This window comes from Tiliqua scincoides, chromosome 11, assembly GCF_035046505.1.
Source record: "Tiliqua scincoides isolate rTilSci1 chromosome 11, rTilSci1.hap2, whole genome shotgun sequence".
Taxonomy (NCBI): Eukaryota; Metazoa; Chordata; class Lepidosauria; order Squamata; family Scincidae; genus Tiliqua; species Tiliqua scincoides.
Window position 1 is genome coordinate 1,764,074 of NC_089831.1, and position 21,817 is coordinate 1,785,890.

The 21,817-nt window shown below is 47.6% G+C and overlaps 1 protein-coding gene and 1 pseudogene across 1 annotated transcript in view; both read left to right on the top strand.

Moving 5' to 3' along the window:
- LOC136662359 (tetraspanin-15-like) overlaps positions 1 to 21,817 on the top strand; it is a 123,520-nt gene that overhangs the window by 92,749 nt on the left and 8,954 nt on the right. The gene's annotated exons all lie outside the window — the stretch shown is intronic.
- LOC136662910 (5S ribosomal RNA) lies at positions 679 to 798 on the top strand (annotated as a pseudogene).

Below are 21,817 nucleotides of genomic sequence, written 5' to 3' on the forward strand. Positions count from 1 at the left end.
AGCCTTGGAAGTCCTTATAAGGCCCACCAGAGGCCTTAGAAAGGCTCCCAGTTTTGCCTATAGTGTTTTAAGGAGGGGGTGTTATAAAAAGGGTGCCCCTGGCGCCAGGTGGCATAGTTACACCACTGCCTCCAGTGACCTCAGGGGGTGGGCTGGAATGTTCGAAAAAGGAAGTCCCTTAGTGTCGGGCCATAAGGGCCTTTAAAGACTTTAAACACCGGCACCTTGAATTGTGCTCAGAAATGAACTGGCAGTCAATGTAGCTGCTGAAGCAACAACCCAACAGAGCTGAACCGCCGAGCCCCAGTGACCATCCAAACTACCGCGTTCAGCTCACACAGCGGTTGCTGGACAGTCTTCGTTTGTTTCAGTAATCCAATCCTGATGTCACCAAGGCATGAATGACTGTGGCCAGTGAAGAGAAGAGCAAGGAGTGCTGAGCGCTAGGCAGTGCTCCCCGTAGTCTGCCTCTGCCTCCCCTAATAGCACCCCTTCTGCCCTTTAGGTAGAAACTGTAGCTCCGTAATAGAGCACATGGTCTGCATACCGAATATCCCAGGTTCAGTCCCTGGAGGCAGCTCCAGGCAGGGCTAGGAGATGACCTTTGTCTGTCTGAAACTGGAGAGAGGCTGCCAGTCAGTGACCAATTGCTAAACTCTGTCTCTATCATTCCTACCCATATACAGCAACTGTTACCCTGCACATGCCCGATCTCGTCTGATCTCGGAAGCTAAGCAGGGTCAGGCCTGGTTAGTACTTGGATGGGAGACCGCCTGGGAATACCAGGTGCTGTAGGCTTATACCATAGTCTTTCCAGACTGAAGGTTGCCAATCATTTAAAAGGAACCTGTGAATTTGACTCAGCTCAGGTTCCAAACCCGCCTGTGAGGGCCTCACCTGAGCTCCCAGATGCGCCTTCCGGTCACATCTGGGAGGCTTTCTGAGGCCTGGGGAGGCCATGCACTGTCTCCCTTGTCCTCAGAAGGCCTTTGGGGTGTTGGTTTTCATTAAATTGAAATGCTGGTCAGAAGGTTCGACTGTGGATTTCATTATTTCAATATCTGTAGGAGGTCTGGTGAAAGATTCCTCATGGATACCAAAGACCTACTGTAGTGAAAACATTTTCCCCATAGAGAATAGAGTCTAGCACAAGACCTGAGTATGAAAACAGGACAGGTCCTATAAGGAAAGCATGCTGAGAACTCATGATGGCTATAGATGCCTTCTTATAACTTCTCGAGCACCGGTGTGAGTTCCCAGCACTCTTCCCACATTGCACGTGGAAACTGCATGTCAGACTGTTTTGGTGTGTGTAAAGCAGCACTTTATGAGCAGAAATCTCATATTATGCTCAAATAGTGAATTTACAGGTATGAATTTGTACATTTTGTTGTAGCAAAGTCTCAACAACCTCCTGTAATGAGGAATTCCTGTACTTGCAGTTGCTTCTTTATCTCTGGCAGAGTCCTAACAGATTTCGTTCTGTCCCAGTCCTGCAATCACTCTTGTTTTCATACTGTTTGACATGGTTGGGGCACCACTATCTCTGCCATCTCTTGGGAAGCAGACTCCGTTGAGCTGGGATAAACCTTGATAAGACTTGGAGTGTATTGACTTTCCCCACTGGTCTCTTTGGAGTGGGAAATTGACAAAATGTCAGTATATCTTATAGTTGCAGGTCCTTCCTTGTTTGTATCTTATAAGTAGAGGTGTTAGGAAATGGTGGTTGAGGTGTTTCTAAACTGTTGAATTAAAATGCAAAACGTGGGTGTTTTGTGTTTTTGATTCACAGGTGTGAATTCTTAAGCATCAGTATCATTACGTTGCAATCTTCAATGCAAAAACAACAAATTATTCAATTGAATCACTTACAAATTCAACAAAAACAAGCACTTCTACTTATAAATTGTCCATAGCAAGGGAGAAGAGTGGAGGATGTGGTGGATGAAGAAAAAGGAGGGGTAATTGGGAAGGTGGGGAGAGAGAGATGGAAGGAGGCAGAATCTGCCTCAAGACAGAATCTGTGAATGAAGAATCAGATGTGGATGTTTAAATCTTACTGACAGTGTCTCGGTTACATAGTGTTTTGACAGCAAATCGACAACATGGACTAACTATTAGGAAGGAGAAATGTCATTTTAAGTTAGACTCGGAGCTCAAGCCTATGAATTACTCAGATGTAAGTCCCATTGTAGTCAATGGGGCCTACTCCCAGGTAAGTGTGGCGAGGATTGCAGCCTCAACTAGTATGGCCATGGCAGACCATATCCCAGAGAGGCATATTGACGAAAATTCATTTCATAAAAGCCACTCATGAAGCACCTGAAAACACTCTGATTGTTCCATGTACTACTCAAAGCTTGTAAAGTTGTTTGCTATGCAGTTAGCCCCCTTGAACAATGTACCCTCTAATTTTTGAAGGGAGCTTGCAGAGCCATGCAGAGACTGCGTGGAGGAGCAGCTCCAGTGCACTTGGCGATGAAATCAGATTGCTGAATTCCAGCTACGTGACTGTGCAGCTCTATGAGAGGCTTTTGGAATACTCAGAGATCTTTGACTGGGTGGAAAATGCTACTTCTTAATCATGTAATTTTTCTTTGACAGTAATCTGAAGGATTAACAGAAGGTTGTAATTATTAACAGATCTTTGTTCAGTCTGGATTAAGTGTGATGAATCATAGAATCATACATAAGAACATAAGTACAGCCCAACTGGATCAGGCCATAGGCCCATCTAGTCCAGCTTCCTGTATCTCACAGCGGCCCACCAAATGCCCCAGGGAGCACACCAGGTAACAAGAGACCTGCATCCTGGTGCCCTCCCTTGCATCTGGCATTCTGACATAGCCCATTTCTAAAATCAGGAGGTTGCACATACACATCATGGCTTGTACCCCATAATGGATTTTTCCTCCAGAAACTTGACCAATCCCCTTTTAAAGGCATCCAGGACAGATGCCTTCACCACATCCTGTGGCAAGGAGTTCCTCAGACCGACCACACACTGAGTAAAGATATATTTTCTTTTGTCTGTCCTAACCCTCCCAACACTCAATTTTAGTGGATGTCCCCTGGTTCTGGTGTTATGTGAGAGTGTAAAGAGCATCTCTCTATCCACTTTATCCTTGCCATGCATAATTTTGTATGTCTCAGTCATGTCCCCCCTCAGGCGCCTCTTTTCTAGGCTGAAGAGGTCCAAACGCCGTAGCCTTTCCTCATAAGGAAGGTGCCCCAGCCCAGTAACCATCCTAGTCGCTCTCTTTTTCACCTTTTCCATTTCCACTATGTCCTTTTTGAGATGCGGCGACCAGAACTGGACACAATACTCCAGGTGTGTGCGCTTCAATGTCAGTGAGTGTAAAGTCATGCACATTGGGGCCAAAAATCAAAACCTTAGATATAGGCTGATGGGTTCTGAGCTGTCTGTGACAGATCAGGAGAGAGATCTTGGGGTGGTGGTGGACAGGTCGATGAAAGTGTCGACCCAACGTGCGGCGGCAGTGAAGAAGGCCAATTCTATGCTTGGGATCATTAGGAAGGGTATTGAGAACAAAAAGGCTAGTATTATAATGCCGTTGTACAAATCTATGGTAAGGCCACACCCTGGAGTATTGCGTCCAGTTCTGGTCGCCGCATCTCAAAAAAGACATAGTGGAAATTGAAAAGGTGCAAAAGAGAGCGACTAAGATGATTACTGGGCTGGGGTACCTTCCTTATGAGGAAAGGCTACGGCGTTTGGGCCTCTTCAGTCTAGAAAAGAGACGCCTGAGGGGGGACATGATTGAGACATACAAAATTATGCAGGGGATGGACAGAGTGGATAGGGAGATGCTCTTTATACTCTCACATAATACCTGAACCAGGGGACATCCACTAAAATTGAGTGTTGGGCGGGTTAGGACAGACAAAAGAAAATATTTCTTTACTCAGCGTGTGGTCGGTCTGTGGAACTCCTTGCCACAGGATGTGGTGATGGTGTCTAGCCTAGACGCCTTTAAAAGGGGATTGGACAAGTTTCTGGAGGAAAAATCCATTATGGGGTACAAGCCATGATGTGTATGCGCAACCTCCTGTTTTTAGAAATGGGTAATGTCAGAATGCCAGATGCAAGGGAGGGCACCAGGATGAGGTCTCTTGTTATCTGGTGTGCTCCCTGGGGCATCTGGTGGGCCGCTGTGAGATACAGGAAGCTGGACTAGATGGGCCTATGGCCTGATCCAGTGGGGCTGTTCTTATGTTCTTATTATGTAGGTGTGTCCTTACCATAGATTTGTACAACGGCATTATAATATTAGCCGTTTTGTTCTCAATACCTTTTCTAATGATCCCAAGCATAGAATTGGCCTTCTTTACTGCCGCCGCACATTGGGTCAACACTTTCATCGACCTGTCCACCACCACCCCAAGATCTCTCTCCTGATCTGTCACAGACAGCTCAGAACCCATCAGCCTATATGTGAAGTTTTGATTTTTTTGCCCCAATGTGCATGACTTTGCACTTACTGACATTGAAACACATCTGCCATTTAGCTGCCCATTCTGCCAGTCTGGAGAGATCCTTCTGGAGCTCCTCACAATCACGTCTGGTCTTCACCACTCTGAAAAATTTGGTGTCGTCTGCAAACTTTGCCACCTCACTGCTCAACTCTGTCTCCAGGTCATTTATGAATAGGTTGAAAAGCACCAGTCCCAGGACTGTTCCTTGGGGCACACCGCTTTTCACTTCTCTCCATTGTGAAAATTGCCCATTGACACCCACTCTCTGTTTCCTGGTCTTCAACCAGGTCTCAATCCAGGAGAGGACCTACCTTCTAATTCCCTGACTGTGGAGTTTTTTTCAGTAGCCTTTGGTGAGGGACCGTGTCGAACACCTTCTGAAAGTCCAGATATATAATGTCCACAGGTTCTCCCACATCCACGTGCCTTTTGACCTTTTCAAAGAATTCTAAAAGGTTTGTGAGGCAAGACTTACCCTTACAGAAGCCAAGCTGATTCTCCCTCAGCAAGGCCTGTTTGTCTGTGTTTTGAGATTCTATCTTTGATGAGGGATTCCACCTCTTACCTGGTATAGATGTTAGGCTGACTGGCCTATAGTTTCCCAGGTCCCCCCCTCTTTCCCTTTTTAAAGATTGGTATGACATTTGCTATCCTCCAATCCTCTGGCACCGTGGCTGTTTTGAAGGACAAGTTTCATATTTTAGTCAAGAGATCAGCAACTTCATTCTTTAATTCCTTAATAACTCTTGGGTGGATGCCATCACGGCCCGGTGACTTATTGATCTTTAATTTATCAATGAGGTCTGAAACATCCTCTCTTTCAACCTCTATCTGACTTAATTCCTTGGTCAGGAGGGGCCATTCGGGCAGCGGTATTTGCCCGAGGTCTTCTGCCGTGAAGACAGATGCAAAGAACTCATTTAATTTTTCTGCCATCTCTACGTCTCCTTTTATCTCCCCTTTCCCTCCCTCACCATCCAGAGGGCCAACCGCTTCTTTGGCGGGTTTCCTGCTTCTAACGTATTTGAAGAAGATTTTATTATTCCCCTAAATGTTGCTGGCCATGCATTCCTCATAGTCTTGCTTGGCCTCCTGTATCACCTTCTTACATTTCTTTTGCCACAGTTTATGTTCCTTTTTATTCTCCTCATTAGGGCAAGACTTCCATTTACGGAAGGAAGCTTCCTTGCCCTTCACAGCTTCTCTAACTTGGCTGGTTAGCCATGCAGGCACCCTCCTGGATTTAGTGGAACCCTTCTTCCTTTGTGGTATACACTTCCTCTGGGCCTCTATTACTATTGTTTTAAGCAGCCTCCATGCACTCTGGAGAGATTGGACTCTTGTTACCTTCCCTTTCAACCTTCTTCTAACCAGCCTCCTCATTTGAGGGAAGTCTGCTCATTGGAAGTCAAGGGTTTTTGTGAGAGATTTGCCCAGTATTCTTCCCCCGACGTGCATTTCAAAACGGATCACAGCATGATCACTTTTCCCCAACGGCTCTGTAACATTAGCATCTCTAACCAGGTCCTGAGTACTGCACAATATTAAATCCAGAGTCACCTGTCCTCTGGTGGTTTCCATGACTAGCTGCTCTAAGGCACAGTCATTTAGCATGTCAAGAAATCCGGTTTCCTTATCATGACCAGAACACAAATTGACCCAGTCAATATGAGGATAATTGAAGTCCCCCATGATTACAACCCTGCCCCTTCTTGTCATCTCCCTGATCTGTTTCCTCATTTCAAGGTCCCCTTCCAATTTCTGGTCTGGAGGACGATAGCATGCCCCCAGTATTACATCGCTCCACAGGCCTGGTAATTTAACTCACAGAGATTCTACGGTGGAGTCGGTCCCGCCTTAAATCTCTACTTTGCTAGATTCTATCCCTTCCTTAACGTAAAAGGCCACCCCACCTCCAACACGCCCCTCCCTGTCCCTCCTGTAGAGTTTATAGCCTGGGATTGCGGTATCCCACTGATTTTCCACATTCCACCAAGTTTCCGTTATGCCCACTATGTCAATGTTTTCCCTTGTCACCAGACATTCCAGTTCTCCCATCTTTGCTTGGAGACTTCGGGCATTTGCAAAAAAGCATTTGTACACGGAATGCCCCAGGATGGGCTGCTTATTAGCTCCTTTGTCCCTGCATCTTCTCACTGTGCTAAAGCATCTATCACATCCCATCATGCTACCATTCCCAATTTCTTCTCCTACTCTGCCTTTACCTTGTTGTTCTCTAACCTCCCCATCCTCGTCCCATAGAGATGAGGAGTTCCGAACCGGATGCCCCTCAGCTCCTGTCGGCTTTCCCCCAGGGATCAGTTTAAAAGCTGCTCTGCCACCTTCTTAATGTTACACAACAGCAGTCTGGTTCCATTCTGGTTCAAGTTGAAGCCCGTCCCTCTTGTACAGGCCCCGCTTGTCCCAAAACGTTCCCCAGTGCCTAATGAATCTAAACCCCTCCTCCCTACACCACCATCTCATCCACACATTGAGACCCCTGATCTCCGCCTGCCTAGCTGGCCCTGCGCATGGAACAGGTAGCACTTCAGAGAATGCTACCTTTGAGGTCCTGGCTTTCAGCTTCCTACCTAATAGCCTAAATTTGGCCTCCAGGACCTCCCAGCTACACTTGCCCACATCGTTGGTGCCGACATGCACCACAACCGGTATCTCCTCCCCAGCACTGTCTACCAGCCTGTCTAGATGAGAAGTGATGTCCGCAACCTTCACACCAGGTAGGCAAGTCGCCATGCGGTCCTCACATCTGTCGCAAACCCCCTCTCTATGTTTCTAATAATCTAATCCCCCACTACAAGAAGCCCCCAACCCCCCTCCCGCCGAGGAGTATCCTGAGTGTGTTCAGACATGGGCCCATCCCCTGGAGAAGGGGTCCCCCCTAGGGAATTGTTTCCCTCCTCTCCAGGATGACGTCCTCCAGCCCCAAGACTTCCCACCCGGGCAGCTGAGGAGCTGCACGCCTGAGGTTGGGACAAAGCCTGATTGTCCCCAGAAGTCTCCCCATGGTCCTTCTCTGCCTGCCTCTGCTTCTCCAGGTCGGCCACCAAGGCTTCAAGGGAGTGGACACGTTCCCTGAGTCCCTGGAGCTCCTTTGCACGGAGGACACACCCATGACTTATGCCCCAGAGGCATATAGTCATACATGTGGCACTCAATGCAAAACACTGGATAGCCCCCACCCTGCTGCTGGTTGTCTGACTGCATTGTTTGTCTGTTTGTCTGTTTGTCTGTTTGTTTGTTTAGGGGTACTTAAAAACCCTACACTGGTTAGCAGCCCTCTTCTCAAGGGAAGAGAAGGACAGTGTCTGGAGCCCTGGCTTCCTCGCCCTGCTGCTGAACTTGCACTGAGTCTGAACTCATGGTACCTTACCTGGCACTTTGTTCCCGAGGCACTGGGTCTCCCAGAGGCCACACATGTTGCTTCTACTGAGCTCAGGCTCCCCTTTGGGAGCAGGGACAGTCATTTGCCCATATCCACAGTTCCAGCCATCTGTGGGGGCAGGGATTTCCAGAACATAAGGGGGCACACCTAGAAGTGAGATAGTGGGCAGAATTGCCTGCACTGTTTAAACTGTTGTTTTTCTCTGGTTTTTTTATTTGCCTGCACATATACTCAGATTTACACAAGGACAGAGCACATAAGATGCTGGCTGACTATTTGCATTCTGTCTGCCTTCTCAAAATCTAATTATGGTTGTAATTCTATGCAGACTTATGTGGAAAGAAGTTCTGTTGAACACAGTGGGATTTCCTTCTGAGTAAACATGCATAGGATTGTGCTATAATTAGAGGTGTTTGAAAATGGTTTTATTTATTTTATTCAGAAGTAAGTCTCCTGTGTTCAGTGAGACTTAGGCTGTAAACCTCTTACTCATCAGAAATAAACACCTCTAAAATGTCCTATTTGAAAACAGCTCCTAACTCCATTGGTGATCGGGACAAATCCATGATTCTTGCTAGCCCTTTCTGTTCAAGCCCAGATAATTAGATTTGCAGTCTTTCCTTTTTAATCAAGGCTTTAATATGTTTGAATCTTTGGTATGCAAAATACAATGGCTGGTCATTGTTCTGTGACTGTCTAGAAAAATGGGGACACCACTGGTGTGTAGATGCAGTTTAGTGGGGATGCAGTTCTATTTTAGTATTGCAATAACTGTGACAAAATGTGGTTTAAGCCTCCTGCTTCACAGTTATCTCCCAGATACAATCTGAACTAGGGCAGGCAGGTTAGGGTTAAATAAATGTGCCCCATTAAGGATGATCTGATAAATTGTGATCATTTGCAGGCTGGCTCTTGAAAGGGCTTCGCTCCTTTCTTCCAACAGGCTATAACAGTCAGTCTAAACAGCAAAGAGCACAGCTTCCCATTTACTTAGGATCTGCCACTTTTAATCATGCCTCTTGCATTCACATTAGAAACCCACTTGGCTTCCAGCAATATTTTGGGTGAGATTGAGTTAGCACTGGCTATTGGGGCTGCCAGCATCCTTCAATCTGTTCTCTCCTTGCTGCGGAGCTGCAATTAGCAGCTGTATCAACTGCCATCTGATAACCTTGTCAAGAACTCATAAAATGCATTCAGATTGGAGGGACATAATAGGACACACAGTCCCTTGCAGTGGGAGGGTCTCTAATCAGTGGTTGGACATTTAGAGTTGTTGTCTCAAAGAGAGAGAGCCAGTTCGGGAGTGGGTGAATTCATACAGAGGCTTTATAGCTGTGGTTTCCAACCTTTAGGAGCCTGCGGACCATGGAAGCGAAAATTGGAATCATCGTGGACCACATGCAACACCCCTGCACACCTGCCCCCCACACACATACACAAATGCAATTAAATTTGTACTCATTAGAGAAAATTTATTAGGGAGTTATTATTTATGGAGATTTGTGGGTTGCTGCTTTAGGCTGCAATCCTAACCACACTTTCCTGAGAGTAAACCCCATTGAACAAAATAGGACTTACTTCTGAGTAGACCTGGTTAGGATTGTGCCCTTAGTTGCCAGCTGCTGGCAGTCTGTTCTTCACCTTCTCTGGTGGTCTGAGTGGAAGTGTCTTGCCAAGCAAGCACTCCCCCATGAACTAGCAGAGAGGGCAGACCACCCACAGCTGACTGACACTTCTGTGCCTCTCTTGCGCTCCATGGGGGAGTGCAATGCTCGTCAAGATGCTGGACATCATTGAAAGCAATCTTTTTTTTCCTGAGACCTCACAGACCACTTCTCAGGGTTTCACAGACCACAGAATGGGAACCAGTGGGGTTCTGATGGCAGCTGGGATTATAGGCTACCTCCACACTAGATTGGAACACCCATCCTTCAGGGCCAGCCTGCCATGCAGCTACTAGAAGTGGGTGCATCAGTGACAGGTGGTGAGGGGTCTGATGGGGTGGCAGAGCCTTTCATCCTGAGTCTGCAAGCTCCCTGCAACCTGCCAGTCAGTGCAAGAACAATCTGTTCAGCCTGTTTATTAAGTGTTGTATTGGCTGTCCTCTACCTGTGACTTCTGATGTGACTGTCCTTAAGTCAGGATGTCTAAGCTGAATGTCCTTACATTGGGGGTACCTGCACTATTTTTGAGAGTAGAATCGTGCTGGATAAAATTAAATGCTCCATTACTAGACAATCCACTGACCTCATCATCATTTGGGTCAAGCAGCAGTTGGGTGGTCTTTCTGAACATGCAGAAAACTTACTAGATAACTTACGAAAAAGGAGACCGTTGTATGTATGTTCTGCATGTGTGACCCTCTAAAAAGAAAGTTTCCTTGTACTTATTCAGCAAGGATTCAGCTTTCTTGATGTTGCAATGGTTCTTCGGGTATTCATTGGACCTTGGAAAGCAGCTGTCATACCCCTTCCACCAAACCTGCAATGTGAGCCTTCTGTTTAGCCCAATCACTAAATGGAACTTCCTTGGGCCAAAGCAAACCTCATACTACCAGGGGCAGGTGACAAGCAACGGGGGAGAGCTGTTATTTTCTGGATCAGAAACAGGATAATGAATGATACAAACAGCTAAATAGAACCTTCATGTACTGAGGCAGTCTACCCCTGAACAACTGTTACTGGGAGGCAGCAGCAGGAGAGGGCTCTCAACCTTTGTGCTCAGAGGTTTCCAAGAAGACCTGGTCTGTCCCTGTAGGATACAAGATGCTGGACTACACAGACTGATCCAGCAGGGCAGTCCTTGAGTTTTTAGACACAAATAAGTCACTCCTGCTGTGGCAAAGGGGGTGGCATTTTGCCCTTGACCCTTGTGGTCTACAGTGGAATTTGGGTTGGGGGTACGTACTAGTGTTACTTCTTTTTTCTTCTTTTTTGTAAGTCCATCCCCATTTGGCATTAATTAAGGGAAAGGATACAAAGCAGGACCCCTGCTAACTGGGTAAGAGGCACTCTTTCAAGTGGGTACTGCTCTTTTTAGCAGGGGGAGAGTAACTGGCCCACCTCACCCCAGCAGTGTCTTTTCTAGTGGCTGACTGCTGGTGTCCTTTTGCATCTTTCCAGATTGTGAGCCCTTTTGGGACAGGGAGCCATCAGTTATTTGATTTTTCTCTGTAAACCGCTTTGTGAACTTTTAGTTGAAAAGTAGTATATAAACACTGTTAATAATAACCATACAAAAAGAAGCAGCAGGTGCCACCTGCTTGTATATCAGCAGGGGGCCTGGATGTTCTGGGCAGTGGTGCAGCTAGAGGGGGTGCAAAGCCTAAGTTTTGTAGGGAGCCTCACCGTGGTGTGCAAGCAACCCCACCCCCTCCACTTTGGAACCATTCTGGCTCCTCCTACCTGGAATGGCTCCAAAGGGGAGGGGAAGTGGCCACTTGCATGCGGCAGTGGGGATCCCTGCAAAACTTAGTACTTTGCACCCCCTCTAGCTATGCCACCGGTTCTGGGTCAGTTGCACAAGAAATAAAGGAATCAGAAAATCGGGGGAAGAGCAGGAGAAAGAGAGGCAGAGGCCAGTCAGTCACTAAACAGGTCTCTTTAAGACCTGTTATGCCACATCTGGGAAGTGGAGCTGCCAGGCCCACCATAAGTCGTGCAAATGCTTTACTTTAATCTGAGACAGCAAGCAAAAGCATTTCTCTTCTCTCTGGCTTGTGATGATTTTAATAGTTTTCGAAATGGTTCCAGTGTCTTTTATTGGTTGTAAATGGTGTTTGAGTGCTGAAGCTTTGGGAGGGGGGGGGGAACCCTGCTCTCCTCTGCCTTTGCTCTTCTCCTGCCCAGAATTGGGAGGCATAAAAATAGGCCTTATCATGGAGCAGTTGGTGGCGATCAGTTTAAAAATGAATTTCATTGGAAATGTACTGCAGATTAATTCTTGCTAGAGGTCACACGTATCTTTAGTGGTGGTAGTTTGTAAACCACCTGGGCCACTAAGTAGGGAAGTAGCCATAGACAACTGTAGACGGAGCCTGTCTCTTTCCTTCTGCCACCTGCCCTTCTTTAGGCATCTGTTGTTTGGTCCACTCCCTGCTTAAATCCCAATTTTCAGCCTCTCTGCCTTTCATTCCCTTAATGAGGTGGAGTTGGGAGATCAAGTCTCTTTCTTTGCTTGTGCCTACCTGGATTGTGAGGGGGGTGTGTGTACTGCTCCTGGGTCCTCCCTTTGTGTGGCTGAGTTTGGGCTGAACAGCCTCTGGGTACCTTTCAGCAGAAGAGATCCGAGGCACCCCAAAATGTCAGGTGCCGCACAGAGAAAAAAGAGGTGAGCCTCGCATTGGCACCAACTGAAATTTCTTCCTGAACTGGTGAAAATAGTCCAGCATGTTCTGATAAAAATCTTCCTTGGGTGGGCAAGCAATTCCAGCTCTTTTTTTCTTTTGACCGCCTCTTGATACTCCTTTTCAAGCAGATTTGGTTCAAAGACATCAAAGAGTAGCAAGAAAGCAGTTTCCTTTGTAAGAAAAGGGCCTTAGAGGAGACTTCTATCAAAACGTGTTGTGTTTTGTGCACCAGGAATGAATCTTATCTGGCAGTTGCGGGAATCTCGCTCTTTGACTGGTGGAAGGCGATTGTCTTTCAGAGAGTCAAAAGTGGTGTGCAAGAGGCTTCACTCTCCCTGGAATGTATGCACACCTCTTTTCTTCTCTCTCTCTCTCTCTCTCTCTCTCTCCCCCCCCCCCCACCCCTCTGGCCAAAGAGATGTTGCAGGCTTTGGAAACAATGCAAATAACTACTGAACCTGTTTAGCAGCAGTGGTGTGCATATTTAATTTTGCATGTGGTGCTCCCTCCTTCAAACTGCCCTCAATTCTTGGAATAAACTGGACCTGCCTCAAACCTTTAGGGCTTCTCTGAGCAGCTCCCCTGCGAAGGCCCCTCGTGGTGCTCTGAGCCGCTGCACTTTGCTTTCTCTGACATCGCCTCCATCCACACAAGCGCTTTGCAAAACATCATTTGCAAAACATCATTTGCAATGTTCTGCCTAATAGATCTGCTGCTACCATTTTGCTGTCAAGAAAGAGAAATCCCCTCTTGACTCCAAGATGCTTTTGTTGCTTAATTTTGGAGATTCTAGGCTGTAATTTTGTCTCTGCTACAAGCAGTGCCAAAAGTGGCATGTTAATCAAAGCAGAAAACACAAATGCAATAAAACAATAGCAAATAATAAACTATTGGAACAATCCTCAGAACAATAAAAGAAAAGCATGTAGCTAACTAGAAGAAGGGTGAGCTGCTCCCCGTTGGGGAGACCATGATGGAAGGATGCTGAGCTCTGTTTTGGTCCTGAAAGTCCAGGCTCAGTGGCACTCTGGTCTGTACATGCCCACTGCCCTTTGCAGCCTCTGTTTTGTCCCTGGCTTCAGTTGACCAACCCCCAGGGGTAAAGAAGGAGCAAAGTGGACCCCATGAGCCAATTTCTTTATGAAAATATTTCTTTACCCGGCATGTAATTAATCTATGAAACTCCTTGCCACAAGATGTGGTGATGGCACCTGGCCTAGATACCTTTAAAAGGGAATTGGACAGATTTCTGGAGGAAAGGTCCATCAAAGGTTACAAGCTATGATGTGTATGTGCAACCTCCTGATTCTAGAAGTAGGCTACCTCAGAATCCCAGGTGCAAGGGAATGGCAACAGGATGTAGGTATCTTCTTGTCTTGTGTGCTCCCTGAGGCAGGTGGTGGACCACTGTGCCATACAGGAAGCTGGACTAGATGGGCATTTGGCCTGATCCAGCAGGGCTCTTCTTACGAGCCTGCAGTCCAGCCGCCTTGCACACCCCAAATTTTTTTGCAACGGGTCCATAGCAGATGCACTGGCATGGAAAGAGCTCCCTGAAGTTGGAAGGTATGAACAACCTCAAATTAAGGACTCTTTCTATGAAAGGAGCATTTAGCCTTGAGGGACACTTTTTCATAGCAGAGGTTGAAACAGAAACATGATTAAATTATGGATTTCTCCCTGTCTTGATATAGTTTCTAATGAGGTTTCCATCTCCGAGCCCTTAGCTGCTGCTAATGAATGGAAGCATCATTGCCCACCTCCACACCGCAATTAAAGGAACCTGGGGCTCTGTTGGTTTCACACCATCCTGAACGCCAAGGCCGATTAGCGCCCCAGAGGGGGCATTCCAGTGGCTGCACCTTCTGCTAGTTCTGAACAGGACCACGTGATGTGCTGCCAACAGCATTCAGTGGAATGCCTGGGATTCAAACCACATCTCAGCCCCTGTTGAAAGTGTCTATTATAGATGGGCACTTCAGAGAGAGAAATTAGATCTTCACTTATTTTCTTTTTTAAAAAAATTGAGATGATTTTACTCTAAAAGAAAATGGCTAGAAGACTCAGGGTTAGGTATACTCACCAAGGTTGCTTAAGTTCCTTGCAGAGAACGGTTCTGGAACAATCAGCAGATGGAAGGGGCCTGGAATTGCAGCTATTGGTTTATGATTTATTTTGGAAATATATATCCTGCTTTTCCAATGTTTTTAGAACTGCATAAGGCAGGATTAGGAAGTCAAGTCAGTGGCTCAGATTTGAGTCATGAAAATGTGTGATTTGGGGTGACTTGGCAACTCTGTTGTGCATGTGGAAGACTCTGAAAAAGACTCGAGTCAGGGCCCCCCTGACTCAGCACTTGTCCCCATGCCTGCTGACTCAAGCCTCCCTGTGTCTGGGGGTACTTGCTTGCTGTTTTCACTGCATGGAAAATCTTGTGGGGTCAGCATTCCAATGGGTGAGCAGCAGGGCATTCCAGCCACAAGGCATGGAAGGGTTAGCAGGAGGAGCAGGATGGGGGAGGCAGGACTGGGCTGTCTTTTCCCATCTCTGATAGGAAGGAAGGAATGGATGATCTTTGGACAAAAGATGGGCATTCTCGTATTTTTATTGGCTGAGGGAGAGCAGGAGAGGGGCAAGGGGGGGTTCTTGCCTTAGGATTGGCTGGAGAAGCCCAGGGAACGGGGGAGGCAGTTCATAGTGATCATAGTGATCACGTGTCGTCATGGCTGGTGGGGAGGGGGAAGCCTCATTGAATGACTGGCGACAGTGGGACTACTTCTGAGTAGGGCTGCCAAGGATTGGGTTGTTCTGGTAAACCTCACCCTTCACCCTCTTGTAGCTTCTGCCCTGGCTCTCTCACTCCCTCCTACCTTCCCGCCCTGTTTACAGATGGGATGGGGCAGCAGAGGAGTGAGGAGAGAGAACTCCAACACACACACACACACACACACACACACCACCAGCAGCAGCCCTGTTTTTCTGTAGCTGGCTTTTTAAGGGGGGACAACTCGAGTCCATTAGAGTCACTAAAGGGTGACTTGGAGACTCGGAAAGTGCCCCCATTAGGACTCTTTTTCAGGTCGAGTCACGGGGGACTCAGTGACTCAACTCAAGTCAAGCCTCACTGGGTTTTCCCATCCCTGGCATAAGGTGACTAACAATCCAAAAACAATTATCAGCATAACATGATTTAAAACTCCAGCTCCAGTTTTTTGCTAATGGTTCTGGTTATCTGTATGCAAAGAGTCTCCTTTCTAAGCTACTTCACATCCCTAGAACATTATCCCTAGAACATGACCCCCTGCAGGCTGAAGTGGCTCTTGGCGCTCAGCGACGCATTCTGTTGCATGCGCAGACTGCAGGCGGTGTAGGAAGGACTCCCAATAAGTAGGAGCCGTGTGCAAGACCTCCCCACTGCCCTTGTCCCCTTCTGTGGAAATCAAGGGCCCAATCCTATCCAATTTTCCAGTGCTGGTGCAGTTGTGCCAGTGGGGTGTGTGCTGCAGCCTGTGGTGTAGGGGCTTTCTCAAGGTATGGGGCTTTCTCAAGGTATGGGAACATGTGTTCCCTTACCACGGGGCTGCATTGTGGTTACACTGGAGCTGGAAAATTGGATAGGATTGGGCCCCAAGTCTTAATTGGCTATCTTTCCTCCAGCTCTGAACCTCAGAGCTTTTGGTGTGTACACCCCTCAGTCAGTGAATAAGCCTGATCAAGGAAGCCTCCTGCAGGCCAGGATTGTTTTCATGTCAAGCAGCTTGTCGGAGATCTTCCTCGGCAGGATTTGCACACCTCAGCTAATGAACCAGAACATCTGTTGTTTTCCAGGCATCCTAATTTTAACTGGTAATTGGCAAAGCGCAGTTGAGTCAGATTGGTGTTGAGGCTTTTCCAAAAAGTGTCCGTCTTTGAACTAAGCAGGAGCAGCAGCTGCTGACCAGGTCCCTCCCTTTCCCAACCTGAACTCTGCTGCAGCTGTCAGTCACTGTGGCAAGAATCCCTGGGAGGTGACCTGCCCCCTACTCTCTCCAAGCAGTAGCATTCTGTAGCATGCTAGAGGAGAGGTCTGAGTGGAGCACCCCAGGGGCTTTGTCTTGCGCCCAGCTCAACATCTTTATAAAGGGAATCCTTATCAGATTTGCAGATCACACTGATCTAGGAGCTGTGCTAAAACTGCAGAAGACAGTTGAAGTCTTCAAGAGGACCTGGGTAGAATACAGTAAGTGGGCTGAAATGAGCCACAGAAGTTCAGCAGGAACAAATGCAAGGTTCTGCACTGGGGCCAAACATAAATCAAAGGCACAGGGTGAGGCCTGGCTTGGCAGTGCGACATATGAGAGGGATCTTGGAGTTGCAGTGGATCACAAGCTGGACATGAGCCTTTAGCCTCTCATGGTAGGGTAACCTTAGGCCATTCCCTGTCAGCCTCAGTCAGCTTCAGCAACGTAGAGATAATAATACAGTACTTATCTTGCAGACAAGGGCAACAATAGAAGCTTTGTACACCCTCAGCAAGCAAAATATAAATGGGTTTTTGATTGATAATATTCTTTCTGAACTTAAACCCCCATTATGTCAACAGGTGATGCTTTTATTTTGGCATGGAGAGAAAGTGTCTGGTCAATGATGTCCCTTCACATACTCCAGACTTTGCACTAAAAAGCACAAGCCCCCACTTTATTAAACCCATTAATCAAAGGACGTGTTGAAGTTTGCAAAGTGAGAGTGAGATACTTTTGCTAACATAACATTTACAAGAACAAAGTGCTTTAAAAGAAGGAAACGAATGCTTTTAAAGGTCTCCTAAATCTTTGTGTGCCCTGCTGAGTAAACAAAAGGAAGGAAAGGAAAAATCTGGCTGTTTTGCCAGGATACACAACCCTGAGCTCCCCTCCTTGAAAGGTCCATGTGTCAGTCTTAACTTGGTCAGAGACAGCAGCCCTCCCATTTGGCAGATCTGCTCATCTTGGAAGAAAAGAATGTTCTCGGCCCCTTGTGATAAATGACAGTAAGAACAAGTTCCAATGGTGGTACTCTTATATTTAGCAGGGGGAAAGCAACCCTCCTTCTTCACCCCAGTCCACCGTTCATTCCTGTAACTGTGAGCCCTTTGGAGACAGGAGACCAGTGATGAATTGATTTTGCTATTCCAGCCGCTTTGAGAAATACTGTCTGTTGAAGAAAGGTTCATAAATATTCTTAATAAATGCACTAAAGGCTTTTTGTGAAATGGTACAGTTTTTGCACCCCTTTTTTGGTACGCCAGCCTCACAGAGCTTCATTGCCTTGTCTTAGGCTGCTATCCCTATGCTTGGGAGTAAGCCACTCAGCCATTGGTCAGATTTACTGCCCTGGGAGTTTTTGGAAGACCACTGAATTTCACCCAAAACACAGGAGAGTGGCCAGCCTCTTCTGCTGGGTGGCTGTCCTCATCTTCCTTCCTTCCTTTGTTTATTCATTTGCAGCATTTCTATCCCACAAACGTCAATCCCATTTAAGGTTCTTCTGCAAAGTGCTCTGTAAGGGATGAATCCACATCAGGTGAATTACTGTGCAGGCACTAAACTGCCACAGAGCAGCCAGCCAGTTGCTAACAGGCCATCCAAGAATGTGTCTGTGCTGAGGTGTCCCAGGGAAAAGGCAGAACGTGCATCTCAGGCTCTGAGGAAACAGGCATTCTGCTTTTGAAGAGTTCCGGAAAGGGTTGCTGTTGTGATCCTCCATCTTCCTTTCTGGCCCAGAGCAGGAATCCCCACAGGGAAAAGCCTACCACCAGCCCAGCATGCTTGGGGTCGTAGAGGAGCAGCAGATCCCAACCAACAACCTGAGACCACCACTTGGGGAGACTGCCGTTTGGAGGCACCCAAAGCACTGTGACTGGTCTCTCCACTGCTGCCCCCAGGAGCAGAGATAGCAGTGCATCCCAGCAGAAACCCTGATTGGGAGGCCCCAGGCATGACTGTGCTAGCCGAATAGCTGGTACAGGCACAACTGTCAGCACAAGGCCTTTTCAAGAGGAGGAAATGAGAACCGGCACGTGTTCTGTTTCGGGGCCTTGCCAGTGCTCCTGGAAGGAGTGGAGCAGCTCTAAAACTGCCCAGTTGGTGCCTGGATGTCACATGTGCCATAGCTCCTAGTTCTATGCAACACCTGGGCAAGACAGCAGCCCTGCAAATGCAGCAACCTTCTCTGTTCCCTGACCTCCCAGACAGCTCACCAGTGAGCTTACAGTAGTGGCAGCAAAACACAGCCAGTGAATGAGGCCAGTGCTGTGGGTAAGACTGGGAAGAGGTCAGGGCTGCCCCAAGCCCTCCTGGCACCCAAGGCAGCATGGCGTATGCCGTTACTCGGGATGTTCCAGCCTCTGCTCCTCCCACGCTCAGACGTGCAAGCTCAGCACTCTCTCCTCTGCTTCCTTTTCCAGTCCAGAGACTGGAAGGAGGAGGAGTGGAGGCAAGAAGGCGGACAGAGGTGGATGCCTCCCCTACCCATCTGTTCCCTGAGGCAACTGCTTCCATTGGCCTCATGGATGGACTGGCGCTGGAAGAGGTGAAGCACCCCTTATCCGTACAGATGCACTGAAGAAGCACTGAATCGGCTTCAGAGCTCACAAACAGAAATATCCTGACCAGCTAACAGGAGGTGGCGGATACGGACTTTGGAACGAGCCATTTTAGTCAGGACGTTTTGATTGAACAAATCCTGTGGGTCAGGGGTCTTCTAGTGGCACAAATCCAGTTCTTCAGGCAAAATAACAAAGGAAGAAGGGGCCAGAACACACGCAGGGCAGCGGAGAGAAGACGGCGAGAGTGCAACCCAGCCTGAATGCCACAAGAGCATCTTAAATAATCAGTGAGCAATTTTCACCTGGCTCTCCGAGCTCCACAGAATGATCTCTGGCTGTACTCGACATGCAGGGGGGCAAAGAGGGTTAGTCAGTGGGTGAACCGCTCGGCATTTTTGCCGCTTGCAAGAAACATTATTTTTGTGCAGTGGAAACTTTCCTTCATCTGGAGCGGTAATAAAAGCAGAACTCGAACAAGGAGTCTTTGCTTCTAGAAATGTGGTGTCCTCGGCGGCCGGTTTATTGAATTCATCTGTATCCCTGACAGCTTGTTATGGTTTTATTAAGTAAAGTACTGGGGGGCACGGGGGAGTTGTGAACGTGGAATTTTGCAGGAAGCGGTGGTGTAGCTGGAGGGGGGGCGGAGCGCTCAGTGTGGCAGGGAGCGCGCGAGCATCCCCTTGCCTTCAGAGCCATTCCTGGCGGGGGGAGCAAAACGGAGGCGTACGCTCACACGCTCCCTGCCACACTGAGCGTTCCACCCCCCTCCAGCGACACCACTGGCAGGAAGTCAAGTTCAAAATTAGCTGGACTCCAAATGTCCACATTTGTGTGTCAGAACTCACATTGCAGAGACACTGGGCTGAAATGTGTTGGGGAGGGAGGTTGCTAATGTTCAAAGAAGGTTGTTGCTCTTTCACGCATGCCAACCACCCCGACTCTCATCCTTGGGAAAATTATTGTTCCTCTTTCTGCCTTGCTAAAGCTGCAAGAGATATCCTTGTTCAGAATTCAACAGCCTCTCCCTTTCCTAGCAGTTAAAGACCTGATCTTATCTCTCAGTGGGGCAGCGTCGGGGCAGTGGATGGGCGGATCAGGTCCAGGAAGAGGGCAGGTTTTGAGGCAGCTGCAGCCGCCAAACCATGACCCCCTTCCTGCACCCTTCCTGAAATCTACATTGTGGAGGCTTACCCCTGGGTAAGGGAATGATTATTGCCTTACCCAGAGGAGACCTCCTGGATTGCCCCACCACTGCAGGATGCAGCAGTAGCCATTTTGATGCTGCTGCACTGGTGGGAGGTTGGGGTGGGAAGGACTGGGTTCTTGGTTTAGAAAAAAGGTAGTTTAAAGGGGATGTGACTGGAATGTCTAAAATTATGCCTGCTGTGGAATCAGAGGGTTTGGGCTCCCTCTGCCATCATGTTAGGTGATCCCATCAGGTGATCCCAGATCCCAATGAAACTGCAGGGCAGGAGATTCCAGACAGACAAAGGGCGCAGTCCTAACCCATTTTCCAGCTCTGATATAAGAACAATGCAGCTCCGAGTTAAGGGAATAAACATTGTCTTACCTTGAGGAGGCCTCCATGATTGTCTCCCAGCTGCAAGATGGAGCACATGCCCCACTGACAGCTATGCCAGTATTGGAAAGTTGGTTAGGATTGTGCCCAAAGACAGACAAAGAGCTTCTTCACATTGCTGCAAGAAGTGACACAGACCACTAATCCAGGAGGCTGGGGGGGGGGGGTTTGAAAAATTCATGGAGGGCAAGCCTGTCACTGGTTAGTCCTATCATGATGACTCTGTGGAACCTCCATGTACCTACTCACTGGTTAGTCCTACCATGAGGACTCTGTGGAACCTCCATGTACCACAGCAGTCTACCTCTGCATGCCACAACAGCAGGGAGTCCCTTGCCTTTGTGCCCTGCCTGTGACCTTCTCAGTGGCACCTGGTTGAGCATTGTGGGATAGAGGATACTGGATCAGGCCAGCACTTGGCCTAACCCAAGAATGCTGCGCTTGTGTTCCTGTAATTTTCCATAGACCGAACTGCACTGGCACATAACCCTGTCTGTATTTTGCCTTGTGCAGTGACACCAGAGGGCTGGGCAAGAGATTTCAGAACATCGTGTCTTGATACAGTAAATTCTCGGTAACCGGACACTCCATTCCCGTGGATTCACTTATCCATAGGAACCAAATTGAAATTTGTGTCACGCCATACGCTTCCTGCTCTTGGCTATCTATGCCATTCTAGAACTATCCACTGCTGGCATTTCTGACCAGGTTACCTACCCCTCTTGCTAAACTCATTGATCCCATTGGATCAACAAGCGGATACCGCATCTGCTGGGTTTTCCAGGAACCTAACCTCAGCAGATAATGAGAACTGACTGTACATCTTACCCTTTATCTTTTGTTGGGCAATTGTAAAAGTTACATTAATTCCCCTGGATGTTGTTTGTTTAATAGTAAAAAGAAACTACATGTAGAGAGTGTGATGAAGTGTGGGTGTGTTCCCCAGCATTTATATGGCTGTGACGATTCAGCCGTGTTGCCCAGCCGGTTCCAGGTGAGAACTGTTGGTGTCTGTGTGAAAGCGCATCTCATAACTTGCAGTTCAGTGGATGTCTCTTTCCTGGTTGTCATCTCTCCAGAGGCTTAGCTCATTTCTAAGCCTATTTTCTGCTAATTTCTTGACTGGTACATTTTCCTTTCCAGTTTAAAAGAAGAGGCGTCATCTAATGGAAAATTTGTGAAAAACTGCCCTATAAACCAGCCTTTCCCTCCCCTCGTGACATTTGCTTTTTGAAAAGCCCCTGATTCAATTGATTAGTACAAACCAAGTCATTTTATTCCTGCCCAACAAAACCCCCATGGAACAGGAATTATCTCAAGCTTGACTTAATGAGTCAATTTATTGACTTAATAAATATTTTTCTGCCACTTGGTGTTTTTTTTTTGTGCTTATTCTAATCTCAGTTTGACTCAATCCCTTAT